At 37.4% G+C, this 18,144-nt stretch overlaps 1 pseudogene; it reads left to right on the top strand.

Moving 5' to 3' along the window:
- The first annotated feature begins 4,869 nt into the window (after positions 1–4,869).
- LOC101029706 (high mobility group protein B1 pseudogene) lies at positions 4,870–16,158 on the top strand (annotated as a pseudogene).
- Positions 16,159–18,144: the final 1,986 nt, after the last annotated feature.

Genomic DNA, 18,144 nt, shown 5'->3' with positions numbered 1-18,144 from the left:
TTGCATATGCCTATGTCCTGAATGGTTTCGCCTAGGTTTTCTTCTCAGTTTTTATGGTGTTAGGTTTTATGTTTAAATCTTTAATCCATATAGAGCTAATTTTAGTGTAAGGTGTAAGGAAGGGGTCCAGTTTCAGCTTTCTGCACATTGCTAGCCAGTTTTCCCAACACCATTTATTAAACAGGGAATTCTTTACCCATTGCTTGTTTTTGTCAGGTTTGTCAAAGATCAGATGGTTGTAGATGTGTGGCATTACTTCTGAGGCCTCTGTTCCATTCCATTGGTCTATGTCTCTGTTTTGGTACCAGTACCACGTTGTTTTGATTACTGCAGCCTTGTAGTACAGCTTGAAGTCAGTTAGCGTGATGCCTCCAGCTTTGTTCTTTTTGCTTAGGATTGTCTTGGTTATGCAGGCTCTCTTTTGGTTCCATATGAAGTTTAAAGTGTTTTTTCCAGTTTCATGAAGAAGGTCAATGGTAGCTTGATGGGGATAGCATTGAATCTATAAATTACTTTGGGCATTATGGCCATTTTCATGATATCGATTCTTCCTAACCAGGAACATGGAAAGTTTTTCCATCCGTTTATGTTCTCTCTTACTTCCTTGAGCAGTGGTTTGTAGTTCTCCTTGAAGAGGTCCTTCACGTCCTTTGTTAGTTGTATTGTTAGGTATTTTATTATTTTTGTAGCAATTGTGAATGGGGGTTTGCTTATGATTTGGCTCTCTGCTTACCTGTTGTTGGTGTATAGGAATGCTTGTGATTTCTGCACATTGATTTTGTATACTGAGACTTTGCTGATGTTGCTTATCAGCTCAAGGAGATTTTGGGCTGAGACGATGGGGTCTTCTAAATATACGATCGTGTCATCAACAAATAGAGACAATTTGACTTCCTCTTTTCCTAATTGAATACCCTTTATTTCTTTTTCTTGCCTGATTGCCCTGGCCAGAACTTCCAATACTATATTGAATAGGAGTAGTGAGAGAGGGCATCCTTGTCTTATGCCAGTTTTCACAGGGAATGCTTCCAGTTTTTGCTTGTTCCGTATGATATTGGCTGTGGGTTTGTCATAAATATCTTTCATTATTTTGAGATACTTTCCATTGATACCTAGTTTATTGAGAGTTTTTAACATAAAGGGCCTGAATTTTGTTAAAGGCCTTCTCTGCATCTATTGAGATGATCATGTGATTTTTGTCTTTGGTTCTGTTTATGTATTGGATTAGGTTTGTAGATTTGCATATGTTGAACCAGCCTTCCATTCCTGGGATGAAGCCTACTTGATCATCATGGATAAGCTTTTTCATATGCTGTTGCATTCGGTTTGACAGTATTTTATTGAAGATTTTTACATCAATGTTCATCATGGATATTGGCTTGAAGTTTTCTGTTTTAGTTGTGTCTCTGCCAGGTTTTGGTATCAGGAGGATGTTGGTCTCATAAAATGAGTTAGGGAGGATTCCCGCTTTTTGTATTGTTTGAAATAGTTTCAAAAGGAATGGTACCAGCTCCTGTATGTACATCTGGTAGAATTTGGCTGTAAACCCATCTGGACCTGGACTTTTTTTGGTTAGTAGGCTATTAATTGCTGCCTCAACTTCATATCTTGTTATTGGTCTATTCAGGGTTTCAACTTCTTCCTGGTTTAGGCTTGGGAGGGTGTAAGTGTCCAGGAATTTATCCATTCTTCAAGGTTTACTGGCTTATGTGCATAGAGTTGTTTGTAGTAATCTCTGATGGTAGTTTGTATTTCTGTGGAATCGGTGGTGACATCCCCTTTATCATTTTTTAAAGCATCTATTCAATTCTTCTCTCTCTTTTTTTTTTCTTTTTTAGGCTGGCTAGCAGTCTGACTATTTTGCTGCTCTTTAAAAAAAAAAAACAGCTCCTGGATTTATTGATTTTTTGAAGGGTTCTTTTTTGTGTCTCTGTATCCTTCAGTTCTGCTCTGATCTTAGTCATTTCTTCTCTTCTACTAGCTTTTGAGTTTTTTGGATATTGCTCCTTTAGCTCTTTCAATGTTGATAATAGGGTGTCGATTTTAAATCTTTCCTCATTTCTCATATAGGCATTTATTGCTATAAATTTCCCTCTAGACACTGCTTTAAATGTGTTCCAGATATTTTGGGACATTCTGTTTTCGTTCTCATTGGTTTTGAACAACATCTTTATTTCTGCCTTCATTTCACTGTTTATCTTGTTGTCATTCAGGAGCAAGTTGTTTGGTCTCCATGCAGTTGTGAAGTTTGGGGTAAGTTTTTAAATTCTGAGTTCTAATTTGATTGCACTTTAGTCTGAGAGACTGTTACGATTTTCATTTTTTTTTTTTAATTTGCTGAGGAGAGATTTACTTCCAATTATGTGGTCAATTTTAGAGTAAGTGCAATGTGGTGCTAAGAAGGATGTATATTCTGTGGATTTGGGGTGGAGAGTTCTGTACATGTCTATTAGGTCTGCTTGGTCCAGATCTGTGTTCAAGACCTGGATATCCTTGTTGATTTCCTGTCTTGTTGATCTGTCTAATATTGACAGTGGAGTATTAAAATTTCCCACTATTATTGTGCAGGAGTCTACGTCTCTTTGTAGGTTATTAAGAACTTTCTTTATGTATCTGGGCACTCCTGTAATGGGTGCATATATATTTAGGATATTTAGCTCTTGTTGCGTTGATCCTTTTGCCATTATCCAATGACCTTCCTCGTCTCTTTTGATCTTTGTTGGTTTAAAGTCCATTTTATCAGAGATTAGGATAGCAACTACTGCATTTTATTTTACATTTTTTTTCTCTCTCCATTTGCTCATTAAATCTTTCATCCCTTTATTTTCAGTCTATGTGTGTCTTTGCATGTGAGATGGGTCTCCTGAATATAGCACACCAATGGATCTTGACTTTTTATCCAATTTGCCAGTCTGTCTTTTAACTGGGGCATTTAGGTCATTTACATTTAATGTTAATATTGTTATGTGTGAATCTGATTCTGCCATTTTGTTACTGGCTGGATGCTTTGCCCATTAGTTGATACAGTTTCTTCATTGCATCATTGGTCTTTACAATTTGGTATGTTTTTGCAGTGGCTGGTACTAGTTGTTCCTTTCCATGTTTAATGTTTTCTTCAGGAGCTCTTGTAAGGTAGATCTGGTGGTGACAAAAACTCTCAGCAATTGCTTATCCCTAAAGGATTTTATTTCTCCTTTACTTATGAAGCTTAGTTTGGCTGGATAGGAAATTCTGGGTTGAAAGTTCTTTTCTTTAAGGTTGTTGAATATGGGCCCCCACTCTCTTCTGGCTTGTAGGGTTTCTGCCGATTGATCTGCTGAGAGTCTGATGGGCTTCCCTTTGTGGGTGACCTGACCTTTCTCTCTGGCTGCCCTTGACATTTTTTCTTTCATTTCAACCCTGGTGAATCTGATGATTACGTGCTTTGTGGTTGCTCTTATTGTGGAATATCTTTGTGGTGTTCTCTGTATTTCCTGCATTTGAATGTTGGCCTGCCTTGCTAGGTTGGGGAGGTTCTCCTCGATAATATCCTGAAGAGTGTTTTCTAGCTTGGATTCATTCTCCCTGTCACATTCAGGTACACCAATCAAGTGTAGATTAAGTCTTTTCATATAATCTCGTATTTCTTGGAGGCTTTGTTCATTTCTTTTCACTCTTTTTTCTCTAATCTTCCCTTCTCGTTTTATTTCATTGAGTTGATCTTCAGTCCTTGATATCCTTTCTTCTGCTTTATCAATTCAGCTATTAAAACTTATGTATGCTTCACAAAGATCTCCTGCTGTTTTTTTTTTTTTTTTTTTTTTTTTTTTTTTTTTGCTCCATCGAGTGGTTTATGTTCTTCTCAAGGGTGGTTTTTCTAGTTAGCATTTCATCTAACCTTTTTTCAAGGTTTTTAGTTTCTTTGCATTGGGTTGAAATATGTTCCTTTAGGCCGGGCACGGTGGCTCAAGCCTGTAATCCCAGCACTTTGGGAGGCCGAGGCGGGTGGATCACGAGGTCGAGAGATCGAGACCATCCTGGTCAACAAGGTGAAACCCCGTCTCTACTAAAAATACAAAATATTAGCTGGGCATGGTGGCACGTGCCTGTAATCCCAGCTACTCGGGAGGCTGAGGCAGGAGAATTGCCTGAACCCAGGAGGCAGAGGTTGCGGTGAGCCGAGATCGCGCCATTGCACTCCAGCCTGGGTAACAAGAGCGAAACTCCGTCTCAAAAAAAAAAAAAAAAAAAAAAAAAAAAAAGAAATATGTTCCTTTAGCTCACAGAAGTTCGTTATTACTTACCTTCTGAAGTCTGCTTCTGTCAATTTGTCAAACTCATTCTCCATCCTGTTTTGTTCCCTTATTGGTGAGGAGTTGTGATCCCTTGGAGGAGGAGAGTCATTCTGGTTGGTGATGATTTCATCCTTTTTGTGCTGATTTCTTTCCATCTTCATGGATTTATCTTCCTTTGATCTTTGATTCTGGATGGGACCTCTGAGTGGCTGTCCTTTCTGTTGATGTTGAAGTTATTTCTTTTTGTTTTTCAGTTAATTTCGAATGGGATCTCTGAGTGGATGTCCTTTCTGTTGATGTCCAAGCTATTTCTTTTTGTTTTTAAATTTTCCTTCTGACAGTCAGGTCTGTCTGCTATAGGACTGCTGGAGGTGCACTCCAGAACTTGCTTGCCTGAGAATCACCCATGGGGGTTGCAGAATAGCAATGATTGCTGTTTGATCTTTCCTTTGGTAGGTTCATCCAGAAGGGTACACACCAGGTGTCAGCCAGAGCTCTCATGTATGAGGCATCTTTTTGGTTATACAGGGGTCAGGGAGCTACTTGAGGAGGCAATCTGTCTGTTGCCTGCCTGTAGAGGTGCTGCTGGGCTGTCATGGACTCAATCCAGCTGCTATGTAAGCTTCCTCTGGCTTTTGTTTACAAAGGTAGGTTTAGAGCCACTTCAGCAATAGAGATACATTTATTTCTCCCTTTTGAATCTCAATGCCTTTTGTTTCGCTTTCTTGCCTCATGGTACTGGCTAAAACCCCTAGTACTATATCGAGTAGCTGTGGTGAGAATAGACATCCTTAACTTATTTCTAATCTTAGCTAGAAAGCATTCAGTCTTTACCATTAAGTATGACATTAGCTGTAAGGGACTCTTTTGTGAGTGTTCTGTATCAAATTGAGCAAGTTTCTATTTCTAGGGTTTTCTGAGAATTTTTTAAAATGATGAATGGGCATTGAATTTTGTTAAATGCCTTCTCTGTATTCATTGATATAATCATATGATTTTCTTCTTTATTCTGTTAATATGGTTTATTACATAGATTAATTTTCAATTGTGTAACACTTAATGTGAGATATATTTCTTAATTTTTTTTCTTAAAGCAAATATGAAATGAGGTATTTTTCTGTACTTCTTCAAAACAATTTCAAAATTACACAGACTTATAAAAACCTAAGCAGAATGTAAGCAATTAATTACTCAGAAAAAATATGTGGCAGAAGGACATATAGCTCAGTAGTCAAAAAGGGAAACAATTTAGAAAGTATAACTCAGTAGTACTTAACCCAGGCTTCACAGTCGAATCAGATGAGACACTTTTACAAAACACTTTTAACGATGATTTCATTGATCTGGTATGGTCTCAAGCATTACTATTTTTCAGAGCTACCCTGGTGATTCTAAAGTGCAGCCAGTGCTGATAACCACTCGTATTGTGGAAAGAACTTAATGTGGACTTCAGAGTCAGATGTAAAGTACCCAGTGGTATACATTATGCATATAAAGAATACATTTATCAGACTCAGAATATAGAAGTATCTTGTACAACTTATGGGAAATATTCATAGAAAGTGAAACCACATCTGTTTTCACCCTCTTCTCCTTCCTGCTGGTTAAAATGTGAATGACTTAATTTGTGTCCACGCAGCCAGGTATTGAGAATGGCAGAGCAACAAGATAAACTGGAACCTGGTGATTACAGAACAACTATATCAGCACTGGAAACCTTCCCTACAAATGTTTAAAAAGTCCGAGAAAAATAAGCTTATACATTTCTTGAGCCCCTGCTATTCATAGTTTTTCACTGACTCTCTTATACCTGATACAAAGGAGAAATCGTTAAATATTGGCATGCTTTAAATCACTGTTGGTGGGCCAAAAACTGAGAAGAATCTGAAGGATGGGAAGTAGATGGACTCTGATTGAAGAAGGAACCACAGCACAGGGCCCACATGGGAGAGAATTCTTTTTTTTTTTTTAATTGCATTTTAGGTTTTGGGGTACATGTGAATGGTGAAATTATCCCAAGAGTTCTCCATACCAAAAGGTGAAACCTAGAACCAAGGAGTGATGTTAGAGGCAGCCACTTTGTATTACAGGAAAAAAAGCCGAAAAAAAACTCAGCCTCTTTTTATCCATCTACCCATCACATGGACCAGAAAGCAGTAACAGAGGAATCTGTCTTCAAGTGAATGCGGTAAGTACAGGAGCTTAAGCCTGTGAGACAGGGTAGTGCCTTGGGTGATGATGGGCAATGGCTAAGAAAATAAAAGTATTCATGAGAAATAGCAAAGCACATATATTCATCAAGGTTCTCTTTCTTATGGCATATTCTCCATCTCACTCACTGTCACTGAAAATAGTACCTATGTCTGTTTCCCCTATTCTCTGAAATAAGTTGCATACCCAGAGGAAGCAGACAGTCTAATACAATATCTTAACTACAAAGAAAAGCATATAATAAGGGACTTGTCAAACATTTAGACACAAAAAATCCTATGAAATATAGACAACAAACTCAACAAATTAAAAGACTTTCACTAGAGAAATAGTCCTCAAAACACGAATATACAATGATAATAACCTCAAAATGATAAGAAAAGATATCACATCTATGAAAGATCAAACAATTATGAAAACAATAATAGGCAAATATGAAAAGTTAAGATACATTTAAAAGGAAATAATAGGTGAAATTAGAGGCATGAAGGACCAATCAAGACATTTTCACATTTTTCTAAAAGAGTTCCATTGAGTAAAATTGGATAAAATGAACAGGGAGCAACATTTAAAGAATAAATAGCCAAAAAGAAAAACCTCTTCAGGGACAAAATCATTAATCTTCGAATTGAAAGGATCCTCTGATTGCCAAGCAGGATGACTTATGAAAACAAGAAAAGGAAGTTCTTAAAAAAGACTGAAAATTAGACATACCACAGTGAAATTTTAGAGCATCAAGTAAAACATGAAAATACTAAAAGCATTCAGAGTCAAAATAAAGACCACCTACAATGGAAAACTAATCTGTCTGACATCAGATTTTTCATTATCAAAATCACATGCAGGAAAGCAATGGAGCAGTATCTTTAAACTGTTGAGTTAAAATAATGCTGAAACTTGAATTTACTACTGAGCCAAGCTATTATATAAGTAGGAGGGAGAAATTAAGACATTTTGGATATATAAGAAGCCAGAAAACTTACCACCCACAGAAACTCTCACAAAGAATTGTTAGGGAATATACTTCAGCAGGAAGAAAAAAAAAATGTGGAAAATAGCGATTGTAAGGAAATAATGCTTAATCATTTATGTATTATTTATATAATTAAGAACTAATTTTTAAAATGAGATATAACCTGTCTACCATCTGGGAGAAATTTTCGCAAGTGGAAGAGCAGTGAAGTGTGTTACCCATAAATTTTACTTGAACCAAGAAAAATATAACATTTTTATTTTATTTCAACAAAGAGAGTATGAATACTTATGTAGCTTTTCCAGGATTTAGAAAAGCGTGAGGGATGCGTATGGTCACTGGCCTAGGTTAAGTCCCAGGAAACAACTTCCAGAAAGTACCTGCTCATCTGTAGCTAGTCCCAGGGATCATCTCTGGTCTAAAATATCCTTGTATGAAGCAAACTGGAAGTGGTTCATAAAGTGAAAGAAAGAAAATAAACTGATCCACACAATAGTGTACTCAAGACATTTCATTCTACCAAATAGTTTCTGAGCTTCTTCTATCTTCCAGAGTCTGTGCAAAGTGCTTGGGGATAAAGAAATGAGAAGACAAATAAAGAAGTGGCAGCTCCTGATCTTTGAAAAGATGACATTTTTGCTTCAGTCTTTCAGAAAAAAAGGAAGAATTTTAATGAAGCTAGCATATCAAGAATAGTGATAAGCAACAGAACCAAGCTACTGGTGTTTTAGGAATCTCAATGTAGTACAGGTTATGGGAAGATTTTGCACCTTGAAAACCTGAAAGCAGGGAAACCATCTAGAAGCTAATGAAATAATTACAGGAATTTAGTGAAAGTAGCCTTATAAAAGTTGAGAGGGATAAAAATTGAAAATTTGAGTAAGATTTATGTAATCAAATCCTAGATACTCTGTTTCTTATTGCATATTTAAAATACAGTTCTCCCTGAGGAAACCATGTGGTATGGTGGAAAAGTGTAGATTTAACTGTATGACCCCAAGCAAATTACTTAGTCTCACTGAGCTTGTTTACTCAGCTATATAATGTGGATAAGAATAGGGCCAAGGCTGTAGGCAATTTGTAAGAATTAGATGAAATAATGAATATAAAATTCTCAGCCCATAGTTGGTGATATTTAATAATAGGCATGATTCACAGACCTGTACTTAAAAATTACCCTACAGACACGTTATTGAATTTTTGTGTGTATGTCACCTATTCCAGTTACTATGGCTGCGTAACTAATTGCTCCAAAGCTTACAAACATGAAGCAATCATTCGTAATTATCATTGATACTGTGGGTTAGAAATTTGGACAAGACACATTGAAAATGATTTGTCTTTGCTCTACAATGTCTCGGTCTTGGCTGGAACACTCACAGGCCAGGGACTGGAATCATCTCTAGGCTAGTCCACTCACATGTCTGGCAGTTGATGCTGGCTGTCAGCTGGGGGCCTCAGTTCCCCTTCATAACTGAGCATCGCTATGTGATTTCTCTACTTGAGCTAATTTGGTTTGTCTCACATTATGATGGCTGGTGTTGGAGAGCGAAAAAACTTTTCTCCTACCCTCTTATTTCAGTGTTTTGAGGCCTGAAAATTAAACCGACAAGAGACAGATCATCAAGAGAAAATAACAAATTTAATTACATCCACGTGGGAGTTCACAAAGAAATGTGATTCAAGAAGGAGGTTAGAATTGGAGGCTTGTATAGCATTTTAATAAAGGATGGGGAGAAGCAGAGGGGCATTTCTGTGAGAGTAAGTGACTTCTTAGAAGGAGAAAGGACATTTATTGAAAAACATTTAAATGACTTTTTAGAAAGATAAGTGAGCCCTTAGGAGAATAGGTGAGAGATACAATAGTTTTGTGATGTTTAGGTGTGGTGCTTGGGTGTGGTGCCCACTTATCTCTGAGAAGAGAATATTACCTCTCCTCTCCAAATTTGAGAATTTCATCATTCTTCAGTTGACAAACTCATAAATATCATATTTACCAATGTGAAATTATTTCCACCCTGTAGAATCATATATAACATCACAGTCCTGCATTGAAAATGCACCCATTTGAACAGAGACACTTTAGTATAAGGACTAAGTTCAGGAATTTTGGAGTCCAACAGACCTTGATATGATTCCTGACTCAGCCATTTACAACCTATGTATTTGGATCAGACAGGATGAATTTAGCTGCCAGGGACAGAAAGGACAACTATGAGTGGCTTAAACAATAAGCCTCTAAGTAGGGCAATTCCAAGATTTTTAATTCAGTGGCTCTTCAGGGATCCAGTGCTTTTCACATCTCTCCTCTCTCTTCCCCAGTTTATCAGCAGTGCCTGCTCACATGAGCTACAAGGTAACATGTTCTAGGTATTATGTGTAGAACCAACCATTTTGTTCAAAAGAGAAGACATTTCTTCCAACAAATGTGTTTTTATTCTCCATGAAAATCTTTCCTAGAAGCCACTCAGCAGACTTCCTTTCAGGTCATTAGCCACGATTTCTTCCATTTCCATGCCTTAACCAATTATTGGCAAAAGGAATGAAACCACTGATTGGCTAAAATTGATCATGATCCCTTAGGATGGGAGAGAATTCATTCTCTCCAGAAAATCATGGCTGATGAGAGAAAGGTGAAAAAATTGGGGTTACATTAGTGAGAAAGAAGTGAATGAAACCAATGAAGTTTGCCACAATACTTAACATATCTGAGCCACATCATGTGGGTCCCCATGATATGTTTTTTTCACAAAGAAGTATTATGATCATTAAATAAGAGAACAGATAGATCTCGTAAAGTGCTCAATAAATGTCAGCTATTAATGTTGTGATTATGTTATTTTGGCTTTTAATTTGGTAGCTGGTTCTTTCCATATGTCTCTTCTGTCCTCCACAACTTTACATCAATGCCTTCTTTCATGGTCAGAAGATGGCTACCACAATTCTAGGCATCACATGGAGATAATATTTCTGATCCTCAGTTTCCCTATCTGTAAAATGGAGGTATTCATATTTACCTCAAAGATTTGTTGTGAGGATTAAATGAGATCATTCATGTAATAGCTCAATAATGTTAGCTATTGTTGTTGCTGTTATTGACATCAATACCCTCTGTCAAGTGCATAGCATGATGCCAAGCTTAAATCAAGTGCTGAACAAACAGTGCTGTTGTTGTAAATAAACATTTGTTTGTCCAGTCTGTGCAAGAAAGGGCTGAGAAACCTTCATGATCTTGGACTAAGCAAAATATGTTACGTATATGAAAAACCCATATAACAAAAATGGATACCTTGGGCTTGATCACAATGAGAAATTTTTATGCCTCAAATGATACCAAGAAGAAAATGATAATCCACAGAATGGAGGAAAATATTGGCATATCATATCGCTGATGAGAGGCTTATATCCAGAAAACATAAAGAATTCTTGACACTGAAAAATAAAAACCAAAAACCAAAAATCCCAATTTAAAAAATAAGAACCTAAATAAACAGTTCTCCAAATAAGATATAGGAATGGCCAATAAGCACATGAACAGATGATTAACATAATTAGTCTTTAGGGAAATTCGAGTGAAATACACAATGAGATACTACTTCCCACTCACTACAGTGAAAGAATAAAAAAGACAAATAATAAAAATATTGGCCAGGATGTGGAAAAATTGGAACCCTCATACACTGGTAGTGGGAATGGTGCATTTAGAAAATATTCTGACAGTTCCTCAGACGATTAAACAGGGTTACCATATGATCCAGCAATTCCACACTGAAGTATATACCTAAGAGAAAAGAAAACAAATGTGCACAGAAAAACTTGTACACACATGTCCATTGCAGCATTATTAATAGCCAAAAATTATAAACCACCCAATGCCCATCAATGGATGAATGGATAAACAAAAGGTGATATATCCATAAAATGGAATATCATGCAGACATAAAATATCAAGTACTGATGCATGCTACAACATAGATGAACTGTAAAATATTATGCTAAGTGAAAGAGGCCAGACACAAAATGTCACATACTGTATGAGTCAACTTTTATGAAATGTCCAGAATAGGCAAATCCATAGAGACAGAAAAGAGGTTAATGGTTGTCAGGGGCTGGAGGTAGGGTGATAGGGGGAATGATGCTAATAGGTACAGAGTTTCTTTTGGGGATGGTGAAAATGTTCTAAAACGGATTGTGATGATGGTTGCACAACTCTGAATATACTAAAAACTGTTGAATTTTAAACCTAAATGCATGAATTTTGTGGTGTGTGAATTATATCTCAATAAAGTTATTTAAAAGAAAGAATATGTTGGGCCTTGCAATAAATACAAAAATGAATAAAACACGTTCTTTCTGTTATGGCCCTCACTCTTTATTAGGAGGGTTAAGAAGTGCACAAAATTAGCATTCCTGGTTCCATCTTATGTCCCCCACCTTGCTGTTTTAAAATTCCATTTTGAATATATGATATGTGTTTATATTTTATTTACTCTTACAAATCACTTCCAATTTCTAGGAGAAGAAAAACTAAAGAAAAAACTTCAAATAATGGTAATACAAGGTAGAAAGTGTTCAGTGCCATAAGAGATTTGGGTGGGGACACAGAGCCAAACCGTATTGTACTGGCTCTGTGTACCCACCAAAATCTCACCTTGAATTGTAATTCCCATAATCCCCATGTGTTCTGGGAGGGACTCAGTAGGAGGTAATTGAATCATGGGGGCAGGCCCGATTCTATGCTGTTTTCGTGATAGTGAGTGAATTCTCGTGAGATCTGATGGTGTTATAAGGGGCTTTCCCCACTTTTGCTCTGCACTTCTCCTTGCTACTGCCGTGTGAAGAAGGGTGTGTTTACTACCCCCTCTGCCATGATTATAAGTTCCTGGGGCCTCCCCAGCCATGCTGGACTGTGAGTCCATAAAACCTCTTTCCTTTATAAATTATCCAGTCTTAGGTATGTCTTTATGAACAGTGTGAGAACAGATTAATAGAGGGGAGAAGTAAAGAGCATTTATGGAAAGGGAAAAACAAGAGTGCCCTATCTCTCGGTGCATCTTTGTTCCCTGATCTCCTAATTAACCACAGGAGAAACAAATCAGAAGACACATAAATGGATCCCATAGGGACCTTGGTAGAACCAGTGAATAGCTGTATGTTCAAATGTGATGAATTCTGAGAACCTGGGTTGTGTTGAGGACTGAATTCCTTTGGAATTTGGGCTCTGCTGGGCTGTATCATGCACTGGCAGCTAACTCAGTATTAGGATGAGGAAAGTAATGCAAGCCTCTTAAGCTGGAGTGTGCCTGCAACCTACACCTAACCAGCACTGAGCAAGTGGAAACATGAGATTTGTTTTGCCACTAAGCAAGCCTACAGAGGAAAAGCCAGATATTGGAAGGTGAGTCTTCAGCATGGCAGCTTCAGGCTGAGCTCAGCTGTTGGCACAGCAGGCACTGAGCTCTCTGCTCAGAAACTGTCAGGAGCATTGTAATTAAACATCCCCGCCTCTCCCTGACCAGGGCTGACAGCTGTGAGAACAGAGCTGCTAAGAGAGGCACACATATTCCTGAATAAATTCTGATACAGGAAGGGGGTGGGAATCATCCCACCTCCACAATTTCCAGAATAAAAGGCACTTCTATTCCTGGGAAACCCATGAGTCAGAGATTCCAAAGGCATCCTGGATAATAGAAGTACTTTTCTACACTTTGGAAAAAATACGGCAGTTCCTTATAAAGTTATGTACATAGCTATCTTATGATCCATCAATTCACCTCCTAGGTATTTAGCCAAGACAAATGATGATATAAGACCATAAAAATACTTGAATATGATTGTTCATATCAGCTTTATTCATAGTAGCCCAAAGTGGAGGCAGCTCAGGTATTCATCAACAGAATAATGGATAGGCAAACTATGATTTATTCATACAATGGAATACCACTCAGCAATAAAAAGGGATGCATTATTAATACACGAAAGATGGATGAATCTCAAAAACATTATGCTAAGAAGCCTTACACAAAAGAGTACATTTTGTATGATTTCATGTATTTACATTTCAAAATCAGGAAAAATCTATGATGGAAAAATTTAGAACATGAATTACATTTGAGGGGGTTGGGAGCAGAGAATAGCTGGAAAGGGGGAGTAGGAGGGGACATTCTGGGGTGATGATCATGTTGTATCACTTCATAGGAGTTTGGTTTGGATGGGTATATACATTTGTCAAAACTCAGTGAATGCACATCAGAAAGAAAAACAGAATGGAAATAAAATGAAAATTACATATGTTGGGGGAAGGGAGGATGTCAGACATTATCAGATTTAAATTTTTAAAAGTTAGTCTGAAACAACCAATGAAAGTGGGTAAAATCTTAAACAGACATTTTACTAAAGTGTATATATGGATGGAAAATAAGCACATAAAAATATTTTCAGTGTTATTTGCAATTAGCAAAATGCAAATTAAAGTCACAATGAGCTATCACTGAACACTATCAGAATGGCTAAAGTTAAAAATAATGACAATCCCAAGTGCTGGTGAAGATTGCAAACAACAGGACCTCTCATATATTACTGGTGGGAATACAGAACTGTACAACCACTTTGGGAAACAGTCTGGCAGATTTTTAAAAATTAAACATATGCTTACCATATGGCTGAGTAATCCCACTTGTTAAATAGAATTTAAGTGAGGCCACTGTTTTGGACTGAGCTCCTGCACTAGACCCAACAGACCAGATCAAACCAGAATTGAGTCACTTGTACTAAGTGCCATGTAACCAAACTGAACTTAAACTCTGGGCAGTTTTGAAAAGAACAAGAGATTCATAGTAACCAATTCCAAGGGGCCCAGTCAAGCTGAGAAGCTATGATAAGGAAGGCTTCTCTGCTTTAACCCTATAAGGAAAGTTACCTGAAGTAACTTGATGTTCACCAATCTACTTTTTACACTATCATATCAGTTTTCTTGTTTCTGCTTAAACTAGCTTATAGAAACCAACTATTCTGCCATGCCCAGTGGAGTGCCTTTCTGTTTTGTAGATAAGATGTTGCCTCAGCCAGGCATAGTGGTTCATGCCTGTAATCCTAGCACTTTGGGAGGTCAAGGCAGGCAGATCACTTGAGGTCAGGAGTTCGAGATCAGCCTGGCCAACATAGCGAAACCCTGTCTCCACTAAAAATTCAAAAACTAGCCAGGTGTGGTGGCATATGCCTGTAATCCCAGCTATTCCAGAGGCTTAGGCATGAGAATTGCTTGAACCCAGGAGTTAAAGGCTGCAGTGAGCCACCATCATGCCACTGCACTCTAGCCTGGGCATCAGAGAAAGACTCTGTCTTAAAAAACAAACAAAATAAAAGTTGTCTAATTCATAAATTGTTAATAAAATCCAATTAGGTCTTTGCACTCAATTTATTGAAATTCTGTTTTTAAACACGCTCTTGGATATTTACTCCAGATAAATGAAAACTTCTGTTCACACAAAAACCTGGGTAAGCAGCAAGAATGACTTGTCTGCTTTATGTTATCTGAGGCCCTGGCTGGAATGTCTTGAACAGCAGGGGACGACTCAAATCTGGTAGGCTGGAAGCCTCTGGTAGCATCTTCATTCACATATCTGGCATTTGAACTGGGATAACTCAAAGACTGCTTAGTGAAGACTGTTGACCATAGCACCTACAAATGACCTCTCCATAGCATATTAAGAAGTGAGCATTCCAAGAGAACCAGGTCAAAGCTGTATTGTCTTTTGTGCCTCAAAATCTGACCCAGCCTTAGAATCTATGCAGTGTCACTTCTACCACATTTTGTTGATTAATACAAGTCATTAAGACCATCCTACATTCAAGGGGAAAAGAATTAGACTGCACCTCTTGACAGGGGAGTGGCAATGTCACACTACAAAAGAGCATGTGGGATAAGAGATATGGTCACCTCTGTCTTTGGAAAATATAATCTTCCATAGTGAACAAATAAATTTATCTATGTGGAAACCTAGATAGTCATAGATTTAAAAAAACATCACAACAGTATTAAAGAATTTGGGATGTTAAAATTAAGACGGAATTGCAGTACATTGGGCTTCACAGAGACAGTGCCTGGGCGAGTGAGAATTGGATGGGCACTGGGCGACTCTGCACCTTGCTGATGAAATAATAAGTAAACATGGCCAATGGAGAGCCTAAGAAGCTGAAAGGCAAAATGTCATCATATGCATTCTTTATGCAGACTTGCCAGGAGGAGCACAAAAAGAAGCATCCGGAAGATTCCGTCAGTTTCTCAGAGTTTTCTAACAAGTGCTCAGAGAAGTGGAAACCTGTCTGCAAAGAGAAAGGAAAATTTGAAGACATAGCAAGATTGGGGAAGGCCTGTTACAAAAGAGAAAAGAAGCCTAAATCCCTCCTGCAGGGGAAACAAAACAGTTTAAGGATCCCAACACACTCAAGAGGCCTTCTCCAGCCTTTGTCTTGTTCTGTTCTGAGTATCACCCAAAAATCAAAGAATAACATCACAGCCTATCCATTACTGAGGTTGCCAAGAAAATGGGAGAGATGTGGAATAACACTGCCGCAGATGATAAGCAGCCATATGACACGAAGGCTGCAAAGCTGAAGGAAAAATATAACAAGGATATTACTGCACACGGAGCTAAAGGAAAGCCTGATGCCGCAAAAAAAAAAAGTAGTCAGGGCTGAAAAAAGCAAGAAGAATGAAGAGGAGGAAGATGAACAGGATGATGTTGAGGAGGAAGATGATGATGAATAAGTTGGTTTTAGTGCAGTTTTTTTTCCTTCTCTGAAAAGCATTCAACCTCCCTGTACACAATTCAGTCCCTTTAAAGAAAAAAAAAATTGAAATGTAAGGCTCTGTAAGATCTGTTTAACAACTGTACAGTGTCTTTTTCTTTTGTATAGTTAGCACACTGCCAAATGCGTAGTTAGCTAGCCCTGTCCTGATGGAATTTTCAGTAGCCACTAATCTTGCCTGTTACAGCACAAGGGTTACAAATTGGCATGGAAATTTAAAGCAGGGTTTTGCTGGTGCACAGCACAAATTAGTTATAGATGGGATGGCGCGTTTTTCATCTTCAGTTCCCTCTGATGCAGCTTATACAAAATAGTTGTTGTTTTGTTTATCAAAAACTAATTTATAATTGCAAAAAAAAAGTTGCAACTGTTTTGTTTGACATTCGAAATGATTTTTTCTTTCTTTCTTTCTTTTTTCTTTTTTGAGATGCAGTTTTGCTCTTGTCGCCCAGACTGAAGTGCAGTGGTGCAATCTTGGCTCACTACAACCTCCACCTCCTGAGTTCAAGCAGTTCTCCTGCCTCAGCCACCCTAGTAGTTGAGATTACAGGTGCCTGCCACCACACCCGGCTAACTTTTTGTATTTTTAGTAGAGATGACGTTTCATCATGTTGGGCAGGCTGGTCTCAAACTCCTGACCTCAGGCGTTGGCCTCCCAAAGTGTTGGGATTACAGATGTGAGCCACCGCACCCGGCTGACTTTCTAAATGCTTCTAAGTAAATACAATTTTAAAAAATAGTATTGTTGTCCTTTACATAGGCCTGATTTTTTTCTTTCTGAGGAGGAAGCTAATCTTTTGCTTTTGTCTGTTTTGTATCACATGAATTATTACAGTATTTATCTTTTCATATAGTTAGCTGATAAGAAGGTTTTACCTAGACACCCTGCTTCTCATCATGGGAGTAATAAAAGTCAAATTGAGACCGTTTTCATCCATAACTGAATATCTAAATCCTGATCAGTTGATAACAAATTTCATATAACCCACTTATATTTATAAAGTGAAAAGTAACCAAGCTACTCACAGCAAGGGGTTATGAGAATCAAACATTTTGAAAGTCTGTTTTTGAAGGACTAATAACAAAGTACGTTTTAATTTTTACATGAGAACTCTATATTCTTTCATTCCCATTACCATGTAATAGTAGTTACATTTTGCAGTTCCTACATTAAAGAAGAACTGAAGGGGTTTTCCAAGACGGCCAAATAGTTCCCAGCAAGAGAGATGCAGAAGCCGAGTGGTCTCCACAGTTCCAAATGAGATACCAGGTTCATGGTTCATTTTGCTTTCAAGAGCAGGTACAATCTGTATCTAGCTGTAAAGGTCTTTTCCTGTTTCTCTAAATATGAATTGTTCAGGAAACTTGAGACTCCCTATTAAAATTATTTCTAATTGATTGGGCCAGCTTTTAAAATGACAATGTCAGATTTAAAATAGAGTATATTTTCCTATAGTGTGGTTTACCTCTTTATAAATCAAATAGATGTGATGAAAGAAGACTTAAGCTTTGCATCTCAGTATGAATTATTCGATTTATTCGAATTTGATTTTTCTTTAAACTTATTAGTTAGAGTCAACTTCTTCTCTACTTAGCAGTTTAGGGAAATTAGACAGTGTTGTGGTTTTTGAGATTATCGTTATCTTAAAGTGCCAGTATTTTAAAATGCCATTCTTGTAATTCTACATACTTTTGTGATGGAGTGTTCTTTTGTTAAATAATTTTGACTTACTTTTTTTATTTGTATTTTTTATGTAGTTTCAGGAATAATACTGAAAATCTGAGTCCTGGATGATACTAATATACTAATCATTGCAGAGTTTGCTTTTTAAAAGATGGAAATAAAATATTAAATAACAATACATAAAAACCCTG

Source organism: Saimiri boliviensis, chromosome X (genome assembly GCF_048565385.1).
Source record: "Saimiri boliviensis isolate mSaiBol1 chromosome X, mSaiBol1.pri, whole genome shotgun sequence".
NCBI lineage: Eukaryota > Metazoa > Chordata > Mammalia > Primates > Cebidae > Saimiri > Saimiri boliviensis.
This window is presented reverse-complemented; position numbering and strand designations above follow the sequence as displayed.